This window comes from Propithecus coquereli, unplaced genomic scaffold, assembly GCF_000956105.1.
Source record: "Propithecus coquereli isolate 6110/MARCELLA unplaced genomic scaffold, Pcoq_1.0 Scaffold186, whole genome shotgun sequence".
NCBI lineage: Eukaryota > Metazoa > Chordata > Mammalia > Primates > Indriidae > Propithecus > Propithecus coquereli.
The window spans coordinates 406,354-425,307 of NW_012143412.1; the positions used below are offsets into that span (position 1 = coordinate 406,354).

At 37.9% G+C, this 18,954-nt stretch overlaps 1 protein-coding gene across 2 annotated transcripts in view; it reads right to left on the reverse strand.

The window, feature by feature from the left end:
* The window catches only part of CNOT4 (CCR4-NOT transcription complex, subunit 4), a 163,141-nt gene extending 145,103 nt beyond the window's left edge, over positions 1 to 18,038 (reverse strand). For both annotated transcript variants that reach the window (XM_012642784.1, XM_012642783.1), the window contains exon 1: positions 17,801 to 18,038. The gene's annotated coding sequence lies outside the window, so the exon portion shown is untranslated. The remainder of the gene's footprint in view (positions 1 to 17,800) is intronic.
* Positions 18,039 to 18,954: the final 916 nt, after the last annotated feature.

Genomic DNA, 18,954 nt, shown 5'->3' on the forward strand with positions numbered 1-18,954 from the left:
GAAAAAAATTATTTTATAATACACAATATCAAAATCATTTTTAGTGAATATATAATGGATCATTAACTGAGTTAAAATAGCTCCACGAATGTTAGGGCAAAAGAGAAAGATAAGTTTAAGACAGTACTGTCTAAGAGAACTATAATGCAAACCATATACATAATTTAATATTTTCTACTAGTCACATTAAGAAAAAAGTAAAATTAATTTTATTTAAGCCAACACATCCAAAATATTATTAGCTCAATATGTAATCCATATTAAGAAACTACTAATGATACTAACGAGAAATTTTATACTCTTTGTTGTTGTTGTTACTAAGGATTCTAACTCCAGCGTATATTTTCTACTTAACACATATTTCAATTCAGACTATCCACATTTCATGTGTTTAGTGGGCACCATGTGGCCAGTTAGTATCACACTGGACAACAAAAGTCTGGGAAACAGCTTGAGCAAACAGGCATATGTCTACCTTCAGACCAAGAGATTAAGTGTTATAATCTGAAAAAAATCTGAAATTAATAGTAACGTATATACAATACTATAATAGGGATATGATTGTTGATCCCAGTATATGAGTGCTCTCTGAAAGAGAATCAAAGGAAAACTGATTAGAGAACATTTGCCTTCAGAGAAAAGAATGTAAAGAGATAAAGGAAATGAAGTGTGAAGTTCTTTTTTGCCAACCAATCTCCAAGGTTCTTTATATGTAGTATAATATCCCCTCTAGAAATCATTAGCATTATTAGCTTATGACAAGTACATTCAAAGTGCCCAATAAAAATATCTTTCATTTTTCCCACAATTTCACACATGATTTCTTCTTCACCTATTTGTATCAACTTCCTTTTTACTATCACGTCCAGTATCATTTTCTTGGAAACGTTATTAACAAAAATAAAACCAACTCACACAGAAACCATAAGAATGGGTTTCAGGATATCGGAACAGAGTTTAGATTATAAAATACTAATTCAGATAGAGCCAAAAGTCCTAAGAAATATGTTTCCATCTGCGAGTATGGGAAAACAGGGCAGGTATAGAGAGAGGATGCTAAGCTTGGCAGGGGTTGGGGGGAAAGCCAAAGTGTTGCTAAAAGAGGTTACAGGTAGTAAGGAAATAACAGTCCTCTATTAAGAAAGGGTGGTCCAGTATTCCATTCGAAGCAACTTTCAGGAATAGCAACCAACTCAGACCTTCTCTTTCCAGTTTCCTCAGGAATATAGGTGTCTTTTTGTGCATAGGGTGGGAAAGGGACTCATTAGTGAGGGGAAAAAAAGGGAGGCCATAAACCATCCCTGACCACTCCTTCCCCTCCCATACAAACAGGCATACTCAAATTCTATGTTAAATGTACCTTCAGGGCCAATGTAATTTAGCAAAATAACTAAAACAATCTCTAATCTTATCAACATATTATGAAATTTCCTAAAAGTGGTACAAAATCTCTTGCCATCTGACTTACATTTTCAAAGGATCATTCTGACCGCTGTACTAAGAGACCAAGGGTGGAAGCAGGAAAACCTGTTAGAAGGCTGCTGCAATAACCCAGCAAGAGATGACAGTGGCTGTGGAGATGCTGAAAACCGGTTGAATTCTGGATATGTTCTGAAGGTAGAGCCAACAACTTCCTGATGGAATGAATGCGAGATGGTGAGAGCAAGAGAGTCAAGAATGACTCCAAGGTTTCTGGCCTGAGCAACTGGAAGCTACAAACAACTCACATGAGGAAAGCTATGTGGTACAGAGAATGAAAGGGCAGGTTTGGGAGTGAAAAGCAAGAATTCCATTTTAGACATGTTGAATTTGAGATGTTTAATAGTCACTCAAGTGGAGACAGTACACAGGCAACTGGATATACAAATCTGGAGTTCAAGAGAGAGATGTGGGGGGCTGGGCATGGTGGCTCACGCCTGTAATCCTAGCACTCTGGGAGGCCAAGGTGGGAGGATTGCTTGAGCTCAGGAGTTTGAGACCAGCCTGAGCAAGAGCAAGATCCCAGCTCTACTAAAAATAGAAAAAATTAGCCTGGCATGGTGGCGAGCACCTGTAGTCCCAGCTACTTGGGAGGCTGAGGCAGGAAGATCGCTTGAGCCCAGGAGTCTGAGGTTGCTATGAGCTAGGCTGACGTCAAGGCACTCTAGCCCGGGGAACAGAGCCAGACTCTGTCTCAGGAGAAAACAAAAGAGGGGGGAGGGAGGGAAGGAGGGAGGAAGATCTGGGCTGGAGAAATAAATTTGAGAAAAGGTATTCAAAGCCATCAAACTTACAGAGATCACCAAGGGAGTGAGTGCAGATAGAGGAGATAACCAAAGACTGAGCCTTGGGATATTCCAATGTTCAGAGGTAGGCAAAGAGGAGGATCTACTAAGACAGACTAAGAAGGAGCAGCCAATGAGTTTTGTGGCAAACCAAGGTAATGTGCTATCCAAAAGGCAAGTTAAACAAGTAATATCAAAGACAAGGAGAAAATAACTTTGTCAAATGTAGACTGATTATGCAAAATAAAGACAGAAAACTACTAGATTTAGCAATGTCATTTTTTTTGCAAGCGTGAAACGAAGTTTATTGAGGAAGGACAAGATAGGTTTACAGAGCAAGAGCAAGATATGGGTTTCCAGTGTAAGAGCAAGACACACTGGCCACAGAACAACAAATGGACCCCTCTGTCATAACAAAAGGGGCCACAACGTCATCGTTAAATGACACAGACCTGAACATAAACAATCTTCATATAGTGGTATGGGCAAAAACATGATTGGAATAGACTTTCAGAGAGAACATGAGAAGGAAATCAGAACAAGTACACTTAGACAATCTTTAAGGGGTTCTGCAGAGGAAATAGAGAAGAGCAAGAAAGAATAATCTAGGGAAGATATTTTTAAGATGAAAAAAATAACAGCATGTTTGTATGTTGATGGGAATGATCCAGAAGAGAAGAACTGATGATGTACAGAGAGAAAGGAGAATAGCTAAGACAATGTCCAGAGTAAATAAAAAGGGATGAGATCTAATCCATTAATCAGAGGAACTGGAATTATTAATAGAAACAGAGACAGTTCATCTACAGCAACACAAAAGAGGCAAGGTCTATGAGTACAGATGCAGTTGGTATACAGATGTGGCAGTGGGAGTCTGTAAGTGCTCTTCTGACTGCGTCTGTTTTACAGTGAAGTGGAAAGCAGGTCCGTCAACTGAGAGTGAATCTGAGGAGGAGGCTTGGAAGTGTGAGGAGAAAGGCAAAGGTATAAACTAAGTCATCTAGCAGAGGGGAGACTAATGGACTAAGGAAATAGAATACGACTGCCAGACAATGTCAAGAGTCACCTGAGGTTTCTTACCTTGAATTTACAGTAAAAGCAGTCACCATATTTGTGTTTTTCTTCAGTCACTTTCAGCTGTACAGGTATGACATGAAGTACTCAGAGAGCTGATTTAACTAAGATTGAGATTTTGCCAAGTAAGTATGAAGAAGCAAGAAAAGAGCAAGGGAGCTGAGGGCATATGAAAGGGAATGAGTATGACTGGTCATAGAATTACACTAGGTAAGGAGAGAAGAAAGGAAATCGAGAGGGCAAGAGACAGTGAAAAGGGCTAGAATCAGTGGACTGGGGGTCTCAATGACAGTAAAGGATTGTTGAGTTGGGATACCAACTAGAAAGATAGTGGTCAGACAGGGAGTTGCAACAAATAAAAATCATGAAGAGGTTCAAGTTATTGGTAATAAGAAGCTATAAGATATAACCATGGAGTGGCTGAGATAGGTTGGAGAGCAAGACCGTTAGAGAAGAGGACTTTTAGAACTTAAGAGGCCATAGTATTAGAAGGACCATAAATGGTATATATTGAAATTACCAAGAATTAAAAGACATACTGTTAACAAGAATGACAGTGAGCTAGGAGCTAAATTAGTCAAGAAAAGAAAAGGAGTAACCCAGGGTGCAGTAGATATCAACAAACGTGAGGGTTTATAAACAATAGAACCTGTTAACAGACAAGTTTTAGGGAAAAGAGAATAATGGACATATGCCCCATCTCCAGGCTCAATGGAACCAGGCTCCCTCTTGACTCCTGTTCAATGGAGGAGGTCAGAGTAAAGAAATATAGTTTTGTTTGTTTGTTTGTTTTTAAAGACAGTCTTAGTCTGTTGCCCAGGCTAGCCTCGAACTCCTTGGATCAAGGGATCCTCCTGCCTCAACCTCTCAAGTAGCTGGGACTACAGGAGCATGCCACTGCACCTGGCCAGGAAAGGTAGTTTTACATCTCAGTGCATGGGACTCCCTGCTGATCCTTAACAGCATATCAGAAAAAAATAAAAAAATTAATTGCCAACATATAAGAAAGCCACAGGTAAAGCAGTGTCCTCAGAACAGTACAACATAGAGGAAATGTTCAGAGAAAAGAAAAACAAGGACACAGGAAATTTTGCTGGTAATAGATTGTGAATTCCACTGAGCTGTACAATGACAAGATTGGAAGAGTTGGAGAGGACTGAAAAGATAGGAAATACACAGAACCTTGTGGGGATTAAAGCAGGAGACACGAGTGTCACATGGGAGACTGGTAGTAACTGACATAAAAAAGAGATAAAGGAGTTTAGTCCTGATGGACTAATGGAAGTAGTGGTGTCAAGGCCATGAATGCTGGAGGGAAGAATGTGGTATCTGAAGCTCTCTGTTAATGGAAGGCAACAGTTTGGGAAAGCATGCTCTTGGTCTCAGTGCAAAAGGCTTCCCCTTCAACCTTGATGACGCTTGCAAGTAAACTGTAATGTACCTTAAGGTTGTTACAGAACAATAATAACAAAGAGGTTAGAAAAGTGCCTAGCATCTAATAAGCACTCAAAGATAAGCATTTATTAACTAATCAGATGTAAAATAATTATTGTGGCAAAAAAGATCCATTTTACAGTTTTCTTTCCTCAGCTAAATGGTTTTCCCAAGTGATTTCCAGGAAAACCTACACCAAAATGAACTCAGAAAATTCATCTGAGAAAAAGGAAAAGTCTTTGAGAAGGTAAACTTCTATGTAGTGTCCACCAATCTCAAAAAACTGGCTCTTCTCTAAAAATAAAAAGTATCACCGCCAGCACTTGAACACGTTTCTCCATCCATCCCACTTCAATGATAGATTAACTTTATTCACCCAACCAGCACATCCTGAGCACCTATTACGTGCCAAGTACTATTCAGGGACCAAATCAAACATCCCTGCCATAGTGGAGAGAGATCAACAACGAACAGTATATATGTGAATTACATGATATGTTAGAAGATAAGTGTTATAGAAAAAAGTAAAACAGTGTAAATGTTGGAGGAAAGAGGCCTGAAATCCAACTGCATATAAATAGAGTAAAGCCTTATTGAAAAGGAGATTTATTTTGAACAAAGGTCTGAGGGAGTTGAGATAGGTTATGCAGATATTTGCAAAGTGTTCTCCAGGCAGGGGAAATGGCCCAGAGAAAAGGCCCTAAGGCCTTTCCACTCAGTCTTGCCACTATTAGCAATAATTTTATTAATTTATCTTTTTTTTTCTATTTCTTCTCTTCAAGCCACCAATCCTACTCTACCTTACTTTGGCAGTGGATGATAATAATAGCTAACATTTATCTAACATTTACCACATACCAAGCATTGTTCTAAGTGTTTCTAAAAGATTCAATAATTTAATCCTCACATCAGACCTATGAGATAGGTGTTCCTTTTGCCACTACTTTACAAAGGAAAAAACTGAGGCACAAAAAGATGAAGCCAATTTTCCCAAGATCACATAATTATCAAGTGGCAGAGCCCTGAAGCAGCATGTGTAATAATACATCTTCCCTAGCATGAAATTTAAGAATATTCAGCACAAACTGCCTCAAGTATTCTCATTGCTTAATAAATAGAATCTCCTATAATACACATACAATAACTATGAATGCTGCTATTATAATGTTTTCTTGCCATTTTTATGGTCATTCTCTTGACTGAATAGTCTTTATCACAGTCTTTGCTTACCGTAATGTCCCCCCAATCTGATTTACATTCCCATTCCCAGTCTATTGAAATTGCTGAGATATGGTCAGTGATCATCACACCACCAAGCCAAACAATTCTCTCTCTATTCTCATTCTCCTTGAATGTTGTATTGGACTATGTCAACCTTTTTCTTTTTCTTGAAACTTTCTTGGCTACCTAGAAGTCACACTATCCTGGATCTTCCTATTCATCTGACTTCTCTCCCAGAAAATCCTTTCCTTTGTTTTCCAAAACTTAAACTTTTCCAACTTACTCTACCTCTCGAATTGTTCCTTTTCCACTTCTACCCCTGAAAAGTACAAACCCCAAAAGTCTGAGTCCATTGCACTTCTCTATGTTATCTCACAGTCTCCTTCAAGGTTCATTCATCAATAAACATTTATTGAATACCTACTATCAACCAGGTACTGTTTGGGTCATTTTAGACAAATGAGTAAACAAAACAGACCAAAAAAATCCTCTGTCCATAAAAAGTCAAATAATTCTATGCTACGAAGGACACTCAAAACTATCTTCCCCTAAATACTATTTAAACATATCACTCCTCTGAGTCAAAAACACACAAACAAAAAAAACACCTTGCAATGATTCCCCTCATATTAACCACATCTAAATTTCTCTGCCTGTGTTCAAAACACTCAATAATCATTTTCTATTCTATCTACCCAGGTTCATTTTCCATTACTCTCTGATTCAAAAGAATTTCATGAAGGCCAGTCCTTTGATTACCCCCTCAAACATATTGCTTATATTTCTACCTGGTCAAATAACTACTGAAAACATATGTCTAGTACCTAGACACACACACAAAAATGTACTGAATTAAAAGATAAGTCTTTAAAAAAAAGTGAATGTTTTTTGATTCCTTCAACTGTATAATAATAGCAAACAATTATACAGGGTTTACTAGGTGCCAAATACTTTATATACATTAACTCATTTTTCCATACCACAAGCCCCGTATCTTCATTTTATAAATGAGGAAGCTGAGGTCCAAAAAGGGTAAAGCAATATGCCCTGTGTCTCACAGAGAGTAAGCAGCAGAGCCAAGATTCACACTTATTAAGTCTGGTTCCATACTACATTGCATACTCCCAGAAGTAATAAAAACAAGACAACTTCAAAGCTGAAACTGAAAACTATAGGCTAATGAAAACTACGTTCAACCATAAAGTCATTTAACACATAGATAACACACGAGAAAAAAAATTTTTTTCCTTGGGGGCCATGGTGTTTTATTACGAAAATAGAATAAAAACTTCGAAAACAAAACCACCTTTTCTAATTTAATGAAAAATGAAATTTATTGACTTCTATTTGTATAATTCACATTTTTAGAATTAATTTATCAATATTAATTGTAACAAAAACATCAACAAGTAAGATTTTCACGAACCAACTGCAGGGCTTTGCCCAGGTTTTGCTTCACAAGGCCCCGGGCTCAAAACTAGCAGGGCAGTTAATGTGTTAAGTTATCCTTTACTCCACATAATGAAGAGTAGTATTTGCTTTAATTTGTCAGGTTTTGGCCGAGCAGGGCACAGTGGCTCATACCTGTAATTCTAGCACTTTGGGAAGCTGTGGCGAGAGGATCGCTTGAGCTCAGGAGTTCAAGACCAGCCTCAGCAAGAGCGTGACCCCTGTCTCTACGAAAAATAGAAAACCCAGCTGGGCATGGTGGCATGTGCCTGCAGTCCCAGCTACTAGGAAGGTTAAGGCAGGAGGATCGTTTGAGCCCAGGAGTTTGAAGTTGCAGTGAGTTATGATGACACCACTACACTCTAGCTGGGCAACAGAGTGAGACCCTGTCTCAAAAAAAAGTCCCAAAAAACAAAAACAAATAATATGTCAAGTTTGTTAAACTATAGAATTTAATAGCATAGAAGAAAAAACACAATCTATAAACAGAAATGCACCGTAAATTATTCAGAGGTTCCCAAAGCTGCTGAAAATATTTGGTAGGCACGACAAAAGACTAACTATATGATGTCCCAGGACTAACTAATGTTCTTTTGTTAGCATGCCTACATTAAAGTATTTTACTGTCATCCTTTCTTTCGTCAAGATGAAAATAGATTTAAATACAATATTTAAGGTATCTACCTTAAAGTAAGACTATCGGCTTTACTTTGTGCAAACAAAATTCACATCTAGAACTAGGTCCAGTATGACAGAAAAGATTTTAGTAGAAGCAAAAAAATTCCCCAAAACTACCACTAAGCATTTAACTTACACAGATCCTCTTCAAGTTATCACTAATTCTATGGCTAAAGGACCTTTTAAAAGGTTTCTAAGGACACACTAAGAATTTATGAAGTTATTTTATAACTGATTACATTAAAATTGAAAGGCAGAGGTTGTTCTATAAAACAATCCTAACATATGAGCATTTGGGGAGTACCACACTATCATTTTTCGTCTCCTTCCAGTTTCCCCTTCCCTTCTGGCAGAGAAAACACATGCATTTGTCAGGTTTTGAGATGGAGAGATTAAAATGCACAAAACAGGGACACCAGTTTGGTTTGGAAAAGGCAAAAGACTACTGTAGCCTTTCCAACTAGTAATGACAGTCTAAGTTAGAAAAGAAAACAAAGTATGTGGCTAAAGACAGCAAAGGAATAATGCCATCAGTGCATTAGGCAAAAATGCATAGTAGCTACCATTAGAATGTGAAGTCTTCCCACTTTACTTTCTGCCTTTCTTCCCTTTTCCTGAGTATATAATGCACCTACCCTCCTGGCCTATCCATGGCACCCTAAAGCCGCTCACCCAAAAACCAACTTCTTCCCAAGCACTGTATGAATAAAAAATACATAAACTATTAATAATTTGAGATTATTTCAAATTAGTCTCTTATTCTCAAAAATATGGAAGAGATTTTTGAGGGAGGGAGCCATTTCCTCCTCCCTCTCATCCACTGCAACCTATTGTGACACTCGTAAGTGATTCCATACTTGTAAGAGACTAAATACAAACTTCCTGGGGAAAAGACTGGATTGGCAGCTACCACTGAAGATATTCTCAAATGCTAAGGTTCCCCTATAGTCCATATTTGATACTTACTTCTACAAACACTCGGAGCAATGAGAAGGATACGTAATCCTTCTCAAGATTCTCCTGCATTTGGAATGGGTTGTTGCATAAAAAAAAGAAGAAAAAGAAATAATAAAAGAAAAAAAAAGATTCTCCTGCACAAAGATCTCAACTCAAATCCAAAATTAACACATTAAAGCCTCTGTTAAAGTAAACTCCCAAGGAGAAGGCAATAGCTTTCTACTCTAGTGATCATATCCGATAGCACACATGACCAGCTAAACACAGTAGTAAAAATATGTCAAAAATAGTTCTGCCACATTACAAGAATTAAGGAGGTCTAACGATAGAGGGGATGTGAATGAAAAAAAGATTCTTTCTCAGTCATGCACTATACTGCATCATCATCTTTATCATTATTATTTCCCCAGTACCAAAAAGGTCCATGGCATTATTCCCTTTTACAATAAGAGGAAAGAAAATGATTGGTAAAATTAAGATCAATTTAACTTTTAAATTGGAAACACCCTGAGCTTGAGATGTTTTCAGACTCAACTGTGAGAATCTTTGAGATCCATATGCTAAATTCAGTAGAGGAGGAATATCCGAGATACTGAAGGAAGCAGGAAGAGAGTAAGTAGCAACAGTGTATTATTCATCTACCATTTACTTGCAAAGCCAGAAGCAAGAAACCTACTTTCTTTCCCAGCTTTAAAATAAAATGTGGCCAGGCGTGGTGGCTCACGCCTGTAATCCTAGCACTCTGGGAGGCCAAGGCGGGAGGATTGGTCAAGGTCAGGAGTTCAAGACCAGCCTGAGCAAGAGTGAGACCCCTGTCTCTACTAAAAATAGGAAGAAAGTAGCTGGACAACTAAACATATACAGAAAAACTTAGCCGAGCATGGTGTGGTGCATGCCTGTAGTCCCAGCTACTTGGGAGGCTGAGGCAGGAGGATCGCTTGAGCCCAGGAGTTTGGGGTTGCTGTGAGCTAGGCTGATGCCAAGGCATTCTAGCCCGGGCAATAGAGTGAGACACTGTCTCAAAAAAAATAAATAAATAAAATAAAATGTGAAATTTTCTTTCACAAAACAAAGAAAGCATGCTACCCAGAAATACACAATAGGTGCAGAAAGCTGGCTTAATGATGGGGTCGACACATGAAAATAAAGAATAACTTCAAGGGTCTTTGAACTTAAAAAAAAAAAAAAAATCCAACCAAAACAAATCAAATATTGCTGATGTTTAACCAGATTTGTCTTAATATTACCTTTGTAAAACAAAGTATATTCAAGTAAATCAAAGAATAAATTTTCATTTCACAATATCCCTACAGTCATTCTCCTTCAGCCTGCTGACCTAATCTTCTCTGTCCTTAAGGGAGCTTGGAGCTGGCAATATTTAATGCCCTACTTCATCGGAATTTTCTGCCATTTCTTCTGCTGTAATCGGGCCATTATTAAAATTTAAAGATATCCTATAATATTTACTGGTTATAGTTATTCATATAAAAGAAGTCTCCAAATACCCCTTCTAAACTAATATATACATAGAAAGCAGATGAGGCATAAATTTCTCTTTTACAAATGAAATATGTTTGATCTCTTACTCTCACATTATAGAGATAATGTTTCTTTATTTTCCAAGCAAGCTGTTTTTCTCCAGTGAATGAATTTCTCAAATCATTCAAAAACACTGGTGGATCTTTTTACTGAAATATTTTGAGATTGTTATTTGAGTAATCACGTATCACTTCCTTTCCAAAAGCTGGGCATGGATAACAAACTGCAGTTTACTATTAAAGACAAATAAACCACATTTCCTCAGTTCTCTACTCTCCAAAACATTCGTGTCACTTTAGGGCAAAAGGGACTCAAGAGAAGATGGAATCAATTAGCTGTCAAATCCTGTCGAATTTCCACCCTAATATCTCTCAGAACAGTCCCTTATCCCAGTGGGTTGGTCTCTAATTTTTCAAACAAAATTCAACTTTTAGCCCCAAAATATGCTGCACATTACTGAAAGGGCAATCTTTCTAAAAAAACACTTTCATCCTGTTATCTCCTGCCCTCTATCAACCTCTACAGGCTCTTTATTGTTTAGCAGATTAAATTCAACCTGACATTGAATATCTTTCATAATCTAGCTCTATCCTACTTAAACAAATTTATGTTACCATTCCCAGAAATTAACTTTATTCCACTGAGAGTAGTCTCCTTAAATCCATCTCACATCATGCTGGTCCCACCATAAAGTGTTTGCTCATGCTTTACTATGGACTGATTGTCCCCTCCAAAACTCATATGGAAATGTAATTGCCATTGTGACAGTATTAAGAGGTAAGACCATTAAGAGGTAATTAGGCCATGAGGACTCTGCAAGCCATAATAATGCCATATTGTGAGAGTGGGTTCCTGATAAAAATCAAGTTTGGCCCCCTCTGCTCTTGCTCTCTTACCCTCTCTTGCTCTTCTGCCTTCCACCATGACACAGCATGAAGGCCCTCACTAGACGCTGGCACCACACTCTTGGACTTCCCAGCCTCACGAACTGTGAGCCAAATAAATTTCTGTTCATTACAAATAACCCAGTCTGTGGTATTCTGTTATACAGCAGCATAAAATGGATGAAGATATGCTTCCATCCCCTACATAGAATGTATGAGATGTTCTACTGGAGATGCTTGCCTATAAAAATAGTACATATTCTTTATTCAAGCCCTACTTTCTCTAGGAAGCCTCACTCCTAGAACGCTGAAGATATACTCACACTAACATCCTGGACCCAGACTGTATGTAGCACAAATCATTTGTATTATTATATGAATATATTATTTCATAATAATATAATAGCTACATCGCTATGAAAGTGTTCCTGACAAGATAATAAACTCTAAGAAGAGGCTGTACCATTTTCTAAGAAGTGAGTCTATAATAAACACTCAAAGACTATTTGAAAAAAGCTGACTGAATAATCCTGATTAAAAAAATTAAAGTATTTTATTATGCCAAGAGTTCTAGTACAAATGAAATAATGTGATGACTAGAATTTTCTTCAAAATAATACAGAGCAAAGAGTAAGAGGAGGAGAGGTAAAGTGAATGGGGGTGTAGTTGAAACCAAATTGGCTACGAGTTAATAATCTTTGAAGCTGAGTGACAGCTACATGGCCATTCATATCTACTTTTGTACTTGTTTAAAAATTTTCACAAAAAGTTTCTTTTTGAAAAAGTACTGATAGTGTCTTCATTTTAAACCACAAAAAAAAAAAACACAACACATTATAACACTTTCTTCACTCAACAAATACCTAGATCCCCACTGAGAGTAAAAAAAGCTTCCTGGAAAGATTTAATTTGACAGGAAACTTGCAGCATCCTAATTCTCACTGAAGAATTAATAAAAATAAGTAGAGGAAAAAATATAATCAAAATGAAGGTGATCTCCATCAAAAGGAAATTAATCTTACCACCAAAAGCAGTATTGTTTATATTACACATTTTCACTCAATGACAGCATTCACAAGAGGGTCCACCCAAATAATTGCTGAAAATAAAAAAACATCAGAAAAAAAATCATAGGCAAAATATGGGAGGCAGAAATAAGGGGAAGAGAAGGAGAAAAAGTTCCTAAAACTGATGTTCAATAACCCAAATCAGCCAATGTTATTTCCAGAAATATACAATCTGAAGACATCTGATGCCCTAATAGGGAATGAATAGGTTCTTAAATAATTAGAAAAATTAGCACTTCTACTTTATTCCAAGGATTGAAAAATATGCTTAAAAAATTTCAGATATTTGGCTTAATTACAGTGTATCTGTTTGTTGCTGTTAAGGAATGCTCCCCCTTTGAAATTTCAGTTTATAATTGCTTTTCAAAATTCAATACTATTTTGCCTACAACATCATTCACTAATTCCTTCTAAAAGCAGTAATGCAACACCTACTATTTTTAAGTGAAAACATTTTATCCTTCTAATTACACTGGTTTTTTTGCCTTGACATTTTTTCCAAACTGGTTTTGGGCATCTATACAAGCCAATTTTGATTATTTTGATTTCCAACTCTACTTCGTAATTGTTTTAAATACTCAAGAGGAGAGATTTAGTAACCGTAACTAAAAAAAAATTTGTTTTTTAACAGATATCTGACATATACACCTATACAAATAGGAAGGCTTATCCTAATAGCAATACATCAACTGCCCATCACCCAGTGCAATTAAACTTTAAAACGGGACAACTCTCTGGTATAAATAGAGTTTAATAATAAAAAAGCCATCCTCCCAAATAAACTTCTTAGGAAAAAAAATAAATTCATACTCACACTCCCTTGTACTTATAATATCTTTAAAATTAGGTTTTCCTAGCAAGTAAAAGTAATCATCTTTTTTTTTTTTTTTTTTTTGAGACAGAGTCTCACTGTGTTGCCCAGGCTAGAGTGCCCTGGCGTCATCCTAGCTCACAGCAACCTCAAACTCCTGGGCTCAAGCGATCCTCCTGCCTCAGCCTCCTGAGTAGCTGGGACTACAGGCATGCGCCACCATGCCCGGCTAATTTTTTCTATATATTTTTAGTTGTCCACTTAATTTCTTTCTAATTTTAGTAGAGATGGGGTCTCGCTCTTGCTCAGGCTGGTTTCGAACTCCTGAGCTCAAACAATCCGCCCACCTCGGCCTCCCAGAGAGCTAGGATTACAGGCGTGAGCCACCGCGCCTGGCTGGTAATCATTTTTTTAAAAATAGCATGTAATTTTCTTCTTCTGATAAAAGAAAAACATGCTACTAAAATCTAGGAGACCAAAATGGTGCTGAAATTTTTTTATAAATAATTTTATGGTTAAAAAATAATATAAAAAGAAATGTGTAACAGAACTCACTAGATTATACTAAATTTGGAAAAGTTGACATTTACACCACACAATCTTTTCTAATGAAGGCCACGTAACAAGATTGAAAACAATTTTGAAAAAAGTTCTTTTAGAAAACTGTTAAATAAGAGATTAAAAAGTCCCATTTATCTTTTTCCTTTGCATCACAAAAATAACTGAGTCAATTATGCTATCTTTATAATTTGTATACTCTCAACTTTTAGAAAAATGTATATTACAATCTTTAAAATATCAAGGATATTATCATAAAAATAACTGAGTCAATTATGCTATCTTTATAATTTGTATACTCTCAACTTTTAGAAAAATGTATATTAGAATCTTTAAAATATCAAGGATATTATCATATTTTACTCAAGAATGAGTATTTGCGGATTTTCCTATCTTTGAGGTAATATAAAATTTATAAAATCTCAGAATGTGTTAAAGGAATTTTTCCCAATACATACTATTCCAGTGGGATGAAAACCATTTACAAGTTCCATTTAGATTAAGAAATCCTTTGAGAAAAGTATGTGGTACATTCTAGTTATACTGTTTCTAGAACAGCAAAAATTTCTTATAACCTATTTCCCTACTGTTTTCTTCGGAACCAACTGAGCTGAATGTAATTCCCTCACAAAAAGTCAAGACAGTACTATAGTTACAGACAGAGGCCTAACTCAGTTTCAGCAGAGGCTGAAGTTTTCACAAATTCAAACTATTTTACTTAAATAGTCTATAAAAACAATAACACTAATTTTAAATATATTGAATCAAGTTATTATTTGCAGTCACATAAAAAATTTACTAAAATGAAGAACATAGCTTCATTTTAAAACCAGGAGTAGGGAGAAGGAGAAAGGCAAAATTTCTAAAACCAAACTGCTTAAACTGAGAAGGTATTTTTTCATTTTCTTAAAGCACATAAAAACTTTAAAAAAAAAAAAAAAAAAAAAAAAAACTCCCCTAAAGCTAGGAGTTGATCCTTAGGCAACGCCTTCTTTCTTTTACAAAGTAGAGTTGCAAGTTATCGCTAGTACTCCCATTTAGATTGAAGTTGAAGGGCATTACAAAATACTTTTATTTTCCTGTAGTTTGCCATTTGATTATAATTGTTTCAAACTAATAAAGGATTTGTCTTCATGACTTTCTGAAAACAAATTTTGTAATAAGCCAACTTTAAGTGATTCATGTTCAAAACCTTATAGAATAATCTACTCATTTGAAGAAGTCAACTATTGAACCTGGCAGAAAGTATTCCAAATTATCAAAAGAAACCCTGAAAGTATGAAGCTGGAATGTTCATAATGTTATATCTGAAAACTTAAATCATACAAAAATATTTAGAAATCTCAGTTCCCTTTTTCCTATTAAAATGTTAAAGAACTTTAGGTATCTTCTTTAATCATACCAAAAATCCCAATGTAAAATCATTTTGACCTCAGAGGGCTGAAACTAAGAATTCGATGACTTCAGGCAAAAAAGTACATAGGTAGAAAATTACTTGAGAAAATACTTAGTGAGGCAAAATACCTTTCTAAAAGAAAAGATGTATTAAAATCATTTACTCTTTTATGCCAGACAAACAGTCCTCTCCTAGAACACATTGCTTACAATTCAGCCAAGTATGACTGCCAAGTGTTTCTAAACCTGTGTTAGGATTGTTCAAAGTGGAAAGCTTCTCCACCACTGTATTATCGAAACAAAAAAAAGGAAAATTTTTAACTTACAGTTTAAGATCAATTGTATTAAACACACTCCTACTGATAAACTAAGTGTAAGTAATATCTTTTTAAAAACTTCAAGTTGTAATTTGGAACAACATTTGCTATATTTTTGCTTCACTCTAATAAGCGTAGAGATTTATTTAGTTTCCCTGAATTGGGGCTCAAGTGGCTGAAAGGAAAAAAGAAGTTTTACAAATAGCTCTTCTAACCTTAGTTTACATTTGGTAGAACAGACCATTTATCTCAATCAAGTGAACATAGCACCAAATGTAAGACTCCTCAAGTTCTATAGGTAAAATTTATAAAAATTACAGCAACCCAATAATGTGCAAAAGTGACTAAAAAGGAACTGTATGTATTCTTATTTATACTTAAGGTATTATTACTTTTGCAAATAAGAGATAGCTGCATGAGATTGTTACCATGACTTTAAACATTTTTATATATATCTTAAGAACACAATGTCTTATTTATGTTTAAACTTGAGATGTATCTGAACTATGTAATCCCGTTTGCTTTTCTGGTAATTCTTTATCGCACAGTGGTCTGATTACAGCAAGGGCTCCTTCTTCCCATTCTGCCACTAGTCATTACATTTCAATTTTGCTTTCACCAAAACATGGACATCATAGGCCACCTCTTGCTTCTAGTTTCTGCTTTTTATTGTAGATAACAATGACAGTGAATTCCACCAAATGCATATATGTGCAGAGCTTTGTCATTCTTTTCCCAGCCCTTCTTTTCTATGGGAAAAATATGAGGAATTTAGGTTCACGAAAAAAAAAAAAAATTTTTCTTTTGCATACATACATAATGGATTTTCAAGAGAAGACAATTTATTCAGATAATTATCATCCTAGATATGTCAAAAGACAGAATTCCCAAATGCAAAAATACTAAGTAAATCTCATATTAACTGGAGAGGAAATTTCCACTCAAACCATAAATAAAATGTCATCAATTAAGCTGAACATCAATATAATTCACTTAGTCAAAAATCAATTCTCAATATAGAAGGGATCCCACATATAATCAAAATATCACTTATATTTGCTTGTGGAGTTCGCATATGAATTTGTGTGTCCGCCAGATTTATCTTATTTTGAAATGCTTAGGCTAATATTTACTGATATCATCAGAGCCCACACTAAGTGTCCTGGGGAGAGGCAATGCAAAGAAAGCTTAGTAGCATGGTGAAACCGGTCCAAAAGGAAAAGGCGAGGGGAGCCACGTCCCTACAGAGCGAATAATCGACAAACAGATCACAGAAAGCAAAACGAAAACGTTCCTCTCCTGAGTAGCCTGAATAACGTTTAATAGTATCCTACCTCACTTCATTCACTTCCCAACTTCCTTTACTTTTCAAGGGCCAACACGGGGCATCCCTTTTTCTGGAAGTGTATGTTGAAAGGATCTGTATAGGAAAGAGGGAAGGAACCGACAATTCTCAAGAAGGCTGAGAAACAGGTGTGTTAGAAGGAGCCGCAGCATAATCTAAATATTTAAGGGGCAGCTTTAAGATGACAGATGTGGTTAAAAGACAGACTGCAAATCGGAAGACGCTCTAGTGTGGCAGATACACTGGGGGCTGACTGCAAGCACCAGAGAGGGGCAAAGGCTAACTCCAGAGTGGTAGCAGTGGAGCAAAAAACAAGCAGCAGGACGAGTGGGCAATCAGCAGTGGGATTAATGAGCAGCAGCAGCAACACGGGTCAGAGTGGAAGAGATGGCTTTGGTATTGGGAGACGGAGGCCGGTGGGAAAAGACGTCAGACAGGGGGAAAGGGGCTGGGGAAACAAGGAGAACCGAGACCTAAGAATTCTGCCCCTATAAAAACGTAGGGGAAAAAACTGTAAACGAGAAGCCGCCTCGGCTCCCCACTTAAAGAAATTCTCGAAGGAAAGTCGGTGCTTGCCGCCGCGCTGCCTTCTGCCCCGCTCCCTTTTCCTGATGGTAACTGCTGTGCCGTAAAGGGGAGAAGGGGGAAGAGGAGGAGGAGGAGGAAGAGCAAGGCAGAGGAGGGTGAAGATGAGGCTGGGGGTGGGGAGAAAGGGGGGTGCGGCCTGCACAGTCCCTGCGAAGCCTCCGCTCTCTCGTAGCCGGTCAGCCCCGGGTTTCCCCTAAGCCCAGCCCCGCATAGACTCACCCGCCTGCCTTGCCTCGCTTTTCCCTTAGCCGACTCCACGCGCTGCCGCGTCCTCACAAGAAACCGCTGAACGAGTGTCGGGGAAAAAACTCTTCAGAACCGGGCCTGATTCCTTCAGCGAGTCCGACCTTTACGGCTGAGAGAGAGACTCTCAGCTTTCGGTGGGTTCCACAGCCAGACGGGCCACCATCTTACATTAGGGTAAGACTCCGACGGCCTCCCGTGCGCAGGCGCACGCCGATCCTGTCGGGAGGGGCGGGGGAGGGGCGGGAGGAGTCGCGGGCGGCTGAGTGGGAGGTTGCGGCAGCCGCTCCCGCAGCACCCTGGGAGTTGTAGTCCTCGGAGGGTAACCGCCCAGAGGCAAGCCGGGAGTTGAAGTCCTCACTCCGAAGGCGGACGGGATCGTCCACCTCACGTGGCTGCTGGACTGCTGCCTTTCTTCGTGTTTTGCTTCCTTCTCCGCTTGCGTGTGCTGCTCCAATGTCATATGGTCGGCGGTTTTTGTTAGTGGTTCCGTTTTCTCGGCGTTTGCTGAAATGCGGAATCCCAAAACTCGAGACAAGCTTAATCCATTTGGGGGGAGCCGAGAACGTCCCTCCTCTGCCACGCCCACCAGAGATATCTAAGGGGGCGGAGTGGAGGTGGAGGCAGGTTGGGGTGTGAAGAGCGCGGGATTTGATCTAGGGTGGGATTTAGTACAGACTTGTTGTTTTGGGAAAAGTGAACGTTGACTGGTTTCCCTGTTTCTCCGCAGTTTGGAGCCGCCACTCTTAATCCCATCTTCACCAAAAATCTCCTGTGAGGAAATATCCTAAATTGTCATGTGCAGATTGCTCAAGAGAATGGAACACCCATGCACTTACAATAACGTGTTTCTGTTGGTGTGAGTTTGAGAACATGCGGACTTTCGTGCAAAATATTGTTAGTTCAACCCTGCCTGCACAGCTGTGTGTACGTCAGCTTCACGAACTCTGCGCACGTCGCCCAAGAATAGAAGCATGCGGTCGCAGTCTGTACAAACACTGAAGAATCCTCAGTCACAAAAATGAGTAAATTTGCTGGTCCCTCCCGTGTGCCTCGTAGAAGTCTGGTACAAGTGGCGCTCGAAGAGGTCATTTTTGCTTATTCTGTGTATTCTTCACCCATTCTTACAA